Source organism: Hyla sarda, chromosome 6 (assembly GCF_029499605.1).
Source record: "Hyla sarda isolate aHylSar1 chromosome 6, aHylSar1.hap1, whole genome shotgun sequence".
In the NCBI taxonomy this organism is placed as follows: domain Eukaryota; kingdom Metazoa; phylum Chordata; class Amphibia; order Anura; family Hylidae; genus Hyla; species Hyla sarda.
This window is the reverse complement of record NC_079194.1, coordinates 282729336-282738120: the sequence shown is the minus strand read 5'-3', so window position 1 is coordinate 282738120 and position 8785 is coordinate 282729336. Positions and strand designations below refer to the sequence as shown.

Sequence of the window (8785 nt, the reverse complement as noted above, 5' to 3'; positions counted from 1 at the left end):
CTCGTTGGTCTAGAGGAATGATTCTCGCTTAGGGTGCGAGAGGCCCCGGGTTCGAATCCCTGATGAGCCCTGTCACCACCTTCATTTGCCGCCCTCACCTCTCATAAATCGGTTTCATCTGCTGTTTACCAGAGCGGTTTGCTTTAAATCACGGACAGAGGTGTTTTCGGAGAAGACTTTACTTTTTGGTTACCTTAATTCAACTCTGAGCATTGTAGAAGTGAAAACCTGCCAATGCTGTCTTCAGTGGAAACGCTATGTCGACTCATTGGTCTAGGGGTATGATCCTCACTTAGGGTTCCTTCCCAACCTTATCATTCCGTGAGCTATCTTTAGTCTTCTCCTTGTTTGTTTTCTGACAACAGCGGTGTGGAACTTCTGTCCTTCTCAGTCCTGTGTGTGAATAAATTTGATGTTGACAAACGGCCATTCGACGCTGTCTCAGCTTGGCTCGTTGGTGTTGGCAAACGGCCTTTTGAAGCTGTCTCAGCTTGGCTCGTTGGTCTAGGGGAATGATTCTCGCTTAGGGTGCGAGAGGTCCCGGGTTCAAATCCCGGACGAGCCCACCTTTTGAGAGCATTCCTGCTCATCCAGTTCCATGAGTAGCATGTAGTCTTCTCCTTGTGTGTTTTCTGGCACCAGTGTCCAACCCCTCACTGGCTTATGCAATACATGTAATGCTTGCAAAGTGCCTTTCTTTTATTTTAATTGTCTATCATTCTGAATGGACTTTTATGCAGATGATCCATTAGAGATTGATATTTGCCTCTGTAGGTGCCAAGCAAGCTCTCCACATGGCAGCATACTTTGAGAGGTCAAAGTCGTCATAGGAAGGAAACCAGCAGCTGCCACCTCTGGCTCGTTGGTCTAGGGGTATGATTCTCGCTTTGGGTGCGAGAGGTCCCGGGTTCAAATCCCGGACGAGCCCTGGCTTTTCCTGAGGAGTGACCTTTCTCCTTTTTCTCACCTCTTGTCAACATGCCCATAGTAAGCCTCCACCCAATGGATTTTTTGCAAATCTGCCAAGACAAAAGTACCTAACACGCCTCAGGAGTATGGCAGAATTCTGGCTCGTTGGTCTAGAGGTATGATTCTCGCTTCGGGTGCGAGAGGCCCCGGGTTCGAATCCCGGACGAGCCCTGTCACCGCCTTCATTTGCCGCCCTCACCTCTCATAAATCGGTTTCATCTGCTGTTTACCAGAGCGGTTTGCTTTAAATCACGGACAGAGGTGTTTTCGGAGAAGACTTTACTTTTTGGTTACCTTAATTCAACTCTGAGCATTGTAGAAGTGAAAACCTGCCAATGCTGTCTTCAGTGGAAACGCTGTGTCGACTCATTGGTCTAGGGGTATGATCCTCACTTAGGGTTCCTTCCCAACCTTATCATTCCGTGAGCTATCTTTAGTCTTCTCCTTGTTTGTTTTCTGACAGCAGCAGTCCTGTGAATAAATTTGGTGTTGGCAAACGGCCTTTCGACGTTGTCTCAGCTTGGCTCGTTGGTGTTGGCAAACGTCCTTTTGGTGCTGTCTCAGCTTGGCTTGTTGGTCTAGGGGTATGATTCTCGCTTAGGGTGCGAGAGGTCCCGGGTTCAAATCCCGGACGAGCCCACCTTTTGAGAGCATTCCTGCTCATCCAGTTCCATGAGTAGCATGTAGTCTTCTCCTTGTGTGTTTTCTGGCACCAGTGTCCAACCCCTCACTGGCTTATGCAATACATGTAATGCTTGCAAAGTGCCTTTCTTTTATTTTAATTGTCTATCATTCTGAATGGACTTTTATGCAGATGATCCATTAGAGATTGATATTTGCCTCTGTAGGTGCCAAGCAAGCTCTCCACATGGCAGCATACTTTGAGAGGTCAAAGTCAGCATAGGAAGGAAACCAGCAGCTGCCACCTCTGGCTCGTTGGTCTAGGGGTATGATTCTCGCTTTGGGTGCGAGAGGTCCCGGGTTCAAATCCCGGACGAGCCCTGGTTTTTCCTGAGGAGTGACCTTTCTCCTTTTTCTCACCTCTTGTCAACATGCCCATAGTAAGCTTCACCCAATGGATTTTTTGCAAATCTGCCAAGACAAAAGTACCTGACACGCCTCAGGAGTATGGCAGAATTCTGGCTCGTTGGTCTAGAGGAATGATTCTCGCTTAGGGTGCGAGAGGCCCCGGGTTCGAATCCCTGATGAGCCCTGTCACCACCTTCATTTGCCGCCCTCACCTCTCATAAATCGGTTTCATCTGCTGTTTACCAGAGCGGTTTGCTTTAAATCACGGACAGAGGTGTTTTCGGAGAAGACTTTACTTTTTGGTTACCTTAATTCAACTCTGAGCATTGTAGAAGTGAAAACCTGCCAATGCTGTCTTCAGTGGAAACGCTATGTCGACTCATTGGTCTAGGGGTATGATCCTCACTTAGGGTTCCTTCCCAACCTTATCATTCCGTGAGCTATCTTTAGTCTTCTCCTTGTTTGTTTTCTGACAACAGCGGTGTGGAACTTCTGTCCTTCTCAGTCCTGTGTGTGAATAAATTTGATGTTGACAAACGGCCATTCGACGCTGTCTCAGCTTGGCTCGTTGGTGTTGGCAAACGGCCTTTTGAAGCTGTCACAGCTTGGCTCGTTGGTCTAGGGGAATGATTCTCGCTTAGGGTGCGAGAGGTCCCGGGTTCAAATCCCGGACGAGCCCACCCTTTGAGAGCATTCCTGCTCATCCAGTTCCATGAGTAGCATGTAGTCTTCTCCTTGTGTGTTTTCTGGCACCAGTGTCCAACCCCTCACTGGCTTATGCAATACATGTAATGCTTGCAAAGTGCCTTTCTTTTATTTTAATTGTCTATCATTCTGAATGGACTTTTATGCAGATGATCCATTAGAGATTGATATTTGCCTCTGTAGGTGCCAAGCAAGCTCTCCACATGGCAGCATACTTTGAGAGGTCAAAGTCGTCATAGGAAGGAAACCAGCAGCTGCCACCTCTGGCTCGTTGGTCTAGGGGTATGATTCTCGCTTTGGGTGCGAGAGGTCCCGGGTTCAAATCCCGGACGACCCCTGGCTTTTCCTGAGGAGTGACCTTTCTCCTTTTTCTCACCTCTTGTCAACATGCCCATAGTAAGCCTCCACCCAATGGATTTTTTGCAAATCTGCCAAGACAAAAGTACCTAACACGCCTCAGGAGTATGGCAGAATTCTGGCTCGTTGGTCTAGAGGTATGATTCTCGCTTCGGGTGCGAGAGGCCCCGGGTTCGAATACCGGACGAGCCCTGTCACCACCTTCATTTGCCGCCCTCACCTCTCATAAATCGGTTTCATCTGCTGTTTACCAGAGCGGTTTGCTTTAAATCACGGACAGAGGTGTTTTCGGAGAAGACTTTACTTTTTGGTTACCTTAATTCAACTCTGAGCATTGTAGAAGTGAAAACCTGCCAATGCTGTCTTCAGTGGAAACGCTGTGTCGACTCATTGGTCTAGGGGTATGATCCTCACTTAGGGTTCCTTCCAAACCTTATCATTCCGTGAGCTATCTTTAGTCTTCTCCTTGTTTGTTTTCTGACAGCAGCAGTCCTGTGAATAAATTTGGTGTTGGCAAACGGCCTTTCGACGTTGTCTCAGCTTGGCTCGTTGGTGTTGGCAAACGTCCTTTTGGTGTTGTCTCAGCTTGGCTCGTTGGTCTAGGGGTATGATTCTCGCTTAGGGTGCGAGAGGTCCCGGGTTCAAATCCCGGACGAGCCCACCTTTTGAGAGCATTCCTGCTCATCCAGTTCCATGAGTAGCATGTAGTCTTCTACTTGTGTGTTTTCTGGCACCAGTGTCTGCCAAGACAAAAGTACCTGACACGCCTCAGGAGTATGGCAGAATTCTGGCTCGTTGGTCTAGTGGTATGATTCTCGCTTCGGGTGCGAGAGGCCCCGGGTTCGAATTCCGGACGAGCCCTGTCACCACCTTCATTTACCGCCCTCACCTCTCATAAATCGGTTTCATCTGCTGTTTACCAGAGCGGTTTGCTTTAAATCACGGACAGAGGTGTTTTCGGAGAAGACTTTACTTTTTGGTTACCTTAATTCAACTCTGAGCATTGTAGAAGTGAAAACCTGCCAATGCTGTCTTCAGTGGAAACGCTGTGTCGACTCATTGGTCTAGGGGTATGATCCTCACTTAGGGTTCCTTCCCAACCTTATCATTCCGTGAGCTATCTTTAGTCTTCTCCTTGTTTGTTTTCTGACAACAGCGGTGTGGAACTTCTGTCCTTCTCAGTCCTGTGTGTGAATAAATTTGGTGTTGACAAACGGCCATTCGACGCTGTCTCAGCTTGGCTCGTTGGTGTTGGCAAACGGCCTTTTGAAGCTGTCTCAGCTTGGCTCGTTGGTCTAGGGGTATGATTCTCGCTTAGGGTGCGAGAGGTCCCGGGTTCAAATCCCGGACGAGCCCACCTTTTGAGAGCATTCCTGCTCATCCAGTTCCATGAGTAGCATGTAGTCTTCTCCTTGTGTGTTTTCTGGCACCAGTGTCCAACCCCTCACTGGCTTATGCAATACATGTAATGCTTGCAAAGTGCCTTTCTTTTATTTTAATTGTCTATTATTCTGAATGGACTTTTATGCAGATGATCCATTAGCGATTGATATTTGCCTCTGTAGGTGCCAAGCAAGCTCCCCACATGGCAGCATACTTTGAGAGGTCAAAGTCAGCATAGTAAGGAAACCAGCAGCTGCCACCTCTGGCTCGTTGGTCTAGGGGTATGATTCTCGCTTTGGGTGCGAGAGGTCTCGGGTTCAAATCCCGAACGAGCCCTAGCTTTTCCTGAGGAGTGACCTTTCTCCTTTTTCTCACCTCTTGTCAACATGCCCATAGTAAGCCTCCACCCAATGGATTTTTTGCAAATCTGCCAAGACAAAAGTACCTGACACGCCTCAGGAGTATGGCAGAATTCTGGCTCGTTGGTCTAGAGGAATGATTCTCGCTTAGGGTGCGAGAGGCCCCGGGTTCGAATCCCTGATGAGCCCTGTCACCACCTTCATTTGCCGCCCTCACCTCTCATAAATCGGTTTAATCTGCTGTTTACCAGAGCGGTTTGCTTTAAATCACGGACAGAGGTGTTTTCGGAGATGACTTTACTTTTTGGTTACCTTAATTCAACTCTGAGCATTGTAGAAGTGAAAACCTGCCAATGCTGTCTTCAGTGGAAACGCTGTGTCGACTCATTGGTCTAGGGGTATGATCCTCACTTAGGGTTCCTTCCCAACCTTATCATTCCGTGAGCTATCTTTAGTCTTCTCCTTGTTTGTTTTCTGACAACAGCGGTGTGGAACTTCTGTCCTTCTCAGTCCTGTGTGTGAATAAATTTGGTGTTGACAAACGGCCATTCGACGCTGTCTCAGCTTGGCTCGTTGGTGTTGGCAAACGGCCTTTTGAAGCTGTCTCAGCTTGGCTTGTTGGTCTAGGGGTATGATTCTCGCTTAGGGTGCGAGAGGTCCCGGGTTCAAATCCCAGACGAGCCCACCTTTTGAGAGCATTCCTGCTCATCCAGTTCCATGAGTAGCATGTAGTCTTCTCCTTGTGTGTTTTCTGGCACCAGTGTCCAACCCCTCACTGGCTTATGCAATACATGTAATGCTTGCAAAGTGCCTTTCTTTTATTTTAATTGTCTATTATTCTGAATGGACTTTTATGCAGATGATCCATTAGAGATTGATATTTGCCTCTGTAGGTGCCAAGCAAGCTCCCCACATGGCAGCATACTTTGAGAGGTCAAAGTCAGCATAGTAAGGAAACCAGCAACTGCCACCTCTGGCTCGTTGGTCTAGGGGTATGATTCTCGCTTTGGGTGCGAGAGGGCTCGGGTTCAAATCCCGAACGAGCCCTAGCTTTTCCTGAGGAGTGACCTTTCTCCTTTTTCTCACCTCTTGTCAACATGCCCATAGTAAGCCTCCACCCAATGAATTTTTGCAAATCTGCCAAGGCAAAAGTACCTGACACGCCTCAGGAGTATGGCAGAATTCTGGCTCGTTGGTCTAGAGGTATGATTCTCGCTTCGGGTGCGAGAGGCCCCGGGTTCGAATCCCGGACGAGCCCTGTCACCACCTTCATTTGCCGCCCTCACCTCTCATAAATCGGTTTCATCTGCTGTTTACCAGAGCGGTTTGCTTTAAATCACGGACAGAGGTGTTTTCGGAGAAGACTTTACTTTTTGGTTACCTTATTTCAACTCTGAGCATTGTAGAAGTGAAAACCTGCCAATGCTGTCTTCAGTGGAAACGCTGTGTCGACTCATTGGTCTAGGGGTATGATCCTCACTTAGGGTTCCTTCCCAACCTTATCATTCCGTGAGCTATCTTTAGTCTTCTCCTTGTTTGTTTTCTGACAGCAGCAGTCCTGTGAATAAATTTGGTGTTGGCAAACGGCCTTTCGACGTTGTCTCAGCTTGGCTCGTTGGTGTTGGCAAACGTCCTTTTGGTGCTGTCTCAGCTCGGCTCGTTGGTCTAGGGGTATGATTCTCGCTTAGGGTGCGAGAGGTCCCGGGTTCAAATCCCGGACGAGCCCACCTTTTGAGAGCATTCCTGCTCATCCAGTTCCATGAGTAGCATGTAGTCTTCTCCTTGTGTGTTTTCTGGCACCAGTGTCCAACCCCTCACTGGCTTATGCAATACATGTAATGCTTGCAAAGTGCCTTTCTTTTATTTTAATTGTCTATCATTCTGAATGGACTTTTATGCAGATGATCCATTAGAGATTGATATTTGCCTCTGTAGGTGCCAAGCAAGCTCCCCACATGGCAGCATACTTTGAGAGGTTAAAGTCAGCATAGGAAGGAAACCAGCAGCTGCCACCTCTGGCTCGTTGGTCTAGGGGTATGATTCTCGCTTTGGGTGCGAGAGGTCTCGGGTTCAAATCCCGAACGAGCCCTAGCTTTTCCTGAGGAGTGACCTTTCTTCTTTTTCTCACCTCTTGTCAACATGCCCATAGTAAGCCTCCACCCAATGGATTTTTGCACATCTGCCAAGGCATCCTCACTTAGGGTTCCTTCCCATCCTTATCATTCCGTGAGCTATCTTTAGTCTTCTCCTTGTTTGTTTTCTGACAGCAGCAGTCCTGTGAATAAATTTGGTGTTGGCAAACGGCCTTTCGACGTTGTCTCAGCTTGGCTCGTTGGTGTTGGCAAACGTCCTTTTGGTGCTGTCTCAGCTTGGCTCGTTGGTCTAGGGGTATGATTCTCGCTTAGGGTGCGAGAGGTCCCGGGTTCAAATCCCGGACGAGCCCACCTTTTGAGAGCATTCCTGCTCATCCAGTTCCATGAGTAGCATGTAGTCTTCTCCTTGTGTGTTTTCTGGCACCAGTGTCCAACCCCTCACTGGCTTATGCAATACATGTAATGCTTGCAAAGTGCCTTTCTTTTATTTTAATTGTCTATCATTCTGAATGGACTTTTATGCAGATGATCCATTAGAGATTGATATTTGCCTCTGTAGGTGCCAAGCAAGCTCTCCACATGGCAGCATACTTTGTGAGGTCAAAGTCAGCATAGGAAGGAAACCAGCAGCTGCCACCTCTGGCTCGTTGGTCTAGGGGTATGATTCTCGCTTTGGGTGCGAGAGGTCCCGGGTTCAAATCCCGGACGAGCCCTGGTTTTTCCTGAGGAGTGACCTTTCTCCTTTTTCTCACCTCTTGTCAACATGCCCATAGTAAGCTTCACCCAATGGATTTTTGCACATCTGCCAAGGCATCCTCACTTAGGGTTCCTTCCCATCCTTATCATTCCGTGAGCTATCTTTAGTCTTCTCCTTGTTTGTTTTCTGACAGCAGCAGTCCTGTGAATAAATTTGGTGTTGGCAAACGGCCTTTCGACGTTGTCTCAGCTTGGCTCGTTGGTGTTGGCAAACGTCCTTTTGGTGCTGTCTCAGCTTGGCTTGTTGGTCTAGGGGTATGATTCTCGCTTAGGGTGCGAGAGGTCCCGGGTTCAAATCCCGGACGAGCCCACCTTTTGAGAGCATTCCTGCTCATCCAGTTCCATGAGTAGCATGTAGTCTTCTCCTTGTGTGTTTTCTGGCACCAGTGTCCAACCCCTCACTGGCTTATGCAATACATGTAATGCTTGCAAAGTGCCTTTCTTTTATTTTAATTGTCTATCATTCTGAATGGACTTTTATGCAGATGATCCATTAGAGATTGATATTTGCCTCTGTAGGTGCCAAGCAAGCTCTCCACATGGCAGCATACTTTGTGAGGTCAAAGTCAGCATAGGAAGGAAACCAGCAGCTGCCACCTCTGGCTCGTTGGTCTAGGGGTATGATTCTCGCTTTGGGTGCGAGAGGTCCCGGGTTCAAATCCCGGACGAGCCCTGGTTTTTCCTGAGGAGTGACCTTTCTCCTTTTTCTCACCTCTTGTCAACATGCCCATAGTAAGCTTCACCCAATGGATTTTTGCACATCTGCCAAGGCATCCTCACTTAGGGTTCCTTCCCATCCTTATCATTCCGTGAGCTATCTTTAGTCTTCTCCTTGTTTGTTTTCTGACAGCAGCAGTCCTGTGAATAAATTTGGTGTTGGCAAACGGCCTTTCGACGTTGTCTCAGCTTGGCTCGTTGGTGTTGGCAAATGTCCTTTTGGTGCTGTCTCAGCTTGGCTTGTTGGTCTAGGGGTATGATTCTCGCTTAGGGTGCGAGAGGTCCCGGGTTCAAATCCCGGACGAGCCCACCTTTTGAGAGCATTCCTGCTCATCCAGTTCCATGAGTAGCATGTAGTCTTCTCCTTGTGTGTTTTCTGGCACCAGTGTCCAACCCCTCACTGGCTTATGCAATACA

General features: G+C 48.2%; 22 non-coding genes across 22 annotated transcripts; all 22 read left to right on the top strand.

The window, feature by feature from the left end:
* The first annotated feature begins 493 nt into the window (after positions 1 to 493).
* TRNAP-AGG (transfer RNA proline (anticodon AGG)) lies at positions 494 to 565 on the top strand. The gene has a single exon. It is a non-coding gene; the product is annotated as a tRNA-Pro (tRNA).
* A 291-nt stretch (positions 566 to 856) lies between these two features.
* TRNAP-UGG (transfer RNA proline (anticodon UGG)) lies at positions 857 to 928 on the top strand. The gene has a single exon. It is a non-coding gene; the product is annotated as a tRNA-Pro (tRNA).
* A 140-nt stretch (positions 929 to 1068) lies between these two features.
* TRNAP-CGG (transfer RNA proline (anticodon CGG)) lies at positions 1069 to 1140 on the top strand. Its single transcript has one exon. It is a non-coding gene; the product is annotated as a tRNA-Pro (tRNA).
* A 396-nt stretch (positions 1141 to 1536) lies between these two features.
* TRNAP-AGG (transfer RNA proline (anticodon AGG)) lies at positions 1537 to 1608 on the top strand. Its single transcript has one exon. It is a non-coding gene; the product is annotated as a tRNA-Pro (tRNA).
* Positions 1609 to 1899: 291 nt separating this feature from the next.
* Positions 1900 to 1971, top strand: TRNAP-UGG (transfer RNA proline (anticodon UGG)). The gene has a single exon. It is a non-coding gene; the product is annotated as a tRNA-Pro (tRNA).
* A 634-nt stretch (positions 1972 to 2605) lies between these two features.
* Positions 2606 to 2677, top strand: TRNAP-AGG (transfer RNA proline (anticodon AGG)). Its single transcript has one exon. It is a non-coding gene; the product is annotated as a tRNA-Pro (tRNA).
* Positions 2678 to 2968: 291 nt separating this feature from the next.
* On the top strand, positions 2969 to 3040 carry TRNAP-UGG (transfer RNA proline (anticodon UGG)). Its single transcript has one exon. It is a non-coding gene; the product is annotated as a tRNA-Pro (tRNA).
* A 140-nt stretch (positions 3041 to 3180) lies between these two features.
* Positions 3181 to 3252, top strand: TRNAP-CGG (transfer RNA proline (anticodon CGG)). The gene has a single exon. It is a non-coding gene; the product is annotated as a tRNA-Pro (tRNA).
* Positions 3253 to 3648: 396 nt separating this feature from the next.
* On the top strand, positions 3649 to 3720 carry TRNAP-AGG (transfer RNA proline (anticodon AGG)). Its single transcript has one exon. It is a non-coding gene; the product is annotated as a tRNA-Pro (tRNA).
* Positions 3721 to 3849: 129 nt separating this feature from the next.
* Positions 3850 to 3921, top strand: TRNAP-CGG (transfer RNA proline (anticodon CGG)). Its single transcript has one exon. It is a non-coding gene; the product is annotated as a tRNA-Pro (tRNA).
* A 423-nt stretch (positions 3922 to 4344) lies between these two features.
* On the top strand, positions 4345 to 4416 carry TRNAP-AGG (transfer RNA proline (anticodon AGG)). Its single transcript has one exon. It is a non-coding gene; the product is annotated as a tRNA-Pro (tRNA).
* A 291-nt stretch (positions 4417 to 4707) lies between these two features.
* On the top strand, positions 4708 to 4779 carry TRNAP-UGG (transfer RNA proline (anticodon UGG)). Its single transcript has one exon. It is a non-coding gene; the product is annotated as a tRNA-Pro (tRNA).
* Positions 4780 to 5414: 635 nt separating this feature from the next.
* TRNAP-AGG (transfer RNA proline (anticodon AGG)) lies at positions 5415 to 5486 on the top strand. Its single transcript has one exon. It is a non-coding gene; the product is annotated as a tRNA-Pro (tRNA).
* Positions 5487 to 5777: 291 nt separating this feature from the next.
* On the top strand, positions 5778 to 5849 carry TRNAP-UGG (transfer RNA proline (anticodon UGG)). The gene has a single exon. It is a non-coding gene; the product is annotated as a tRNA-Pro (tRNA).
* A 139-nt stretch (positions 5850 to 5988) lies between these two features.
* On the top strand, positions 5989 to 6060 carry TRNAP-CGG (transfer RNA proline (anticodon CGG)). Its single transcript has one exon. It is a non-coding gene; the product is annotated as a tRNA-Pro (tRNA).
* Positions 6061 to 6456: 396 nt separating this feature from the next.
* On the top strand, positions 6457 to 6528 carry TRNAP-AGG (transfer RNA proline (anticodon AGG)). Its single transcript has one exon. It is a non-coding gene; the product is annotated as a tRNA-Pro (tRNA).
* Positions 6529 to 6819: 291 nt separating this feature from the next.
* TRNAP-UGG (transfer RNA proline (anticodon UGG)) lies at positions 6820 to 6891 on the top strand. Its single transcript has one exon. It is a non-coding gene; the product is annotated as a tRNA-Pro (tRNA).
* Positions 6892 to 7173: 282 nt separating this feature from the next.
* Positions 7174 to 7245, top strand: TRNAP-AGG (transfer RNA proline (anticodon AGG)). Its single transcript has one exon. It is a non-coding gene; the product is annotated as a tRNA-Pro (tRNA).
* A 291-nt stretch (positions 7246 to 7536) lies between these two features.
* TRNAP-UGG (transfer RNA proline (anticodon UGG)) lies at positions 7537 to 7608 on the top strand. The gene has a single exon. It is a non-coding gene; the product is annotated as a tRNA-Pro (tRNA).
* Positions 7609 to 7889: 281 nt separating this feature from the next.
* TRNAP-AGG (transfer RNA proline (anticodon AGG)) lies at positions 7890 to 7961 on the top strand. The gene has a single exon. It is a non-coding gene; the product is annotated as a tRNA-Pro (tRNA).
* A 291-nt stretch (positions 7962 to 8252) lies between these two features.
* On the top strand, positions 8253 to 8324 carry TRNAP-UGG (transfer RNA proline (anticodon UGG)). The gene has a single exon. It is a non-coding gene; the product is annotated as a tRNA-Pro (tRNA).
* A 281-nt stretch (positions 8325 to 8605) lies between these two features.
* On the top strand, positions 8606 to 8677 carry TRNAP-AGG (transfer RNA proline (anticodon AGG)). Its single transcript has one exon. It is a non-coding gene; the product is annotated as a tRNA-Pro (tRNA).
* The last annotated feature ends 108 nt before the right edge of the window (positions 8678 to 8785 follow it).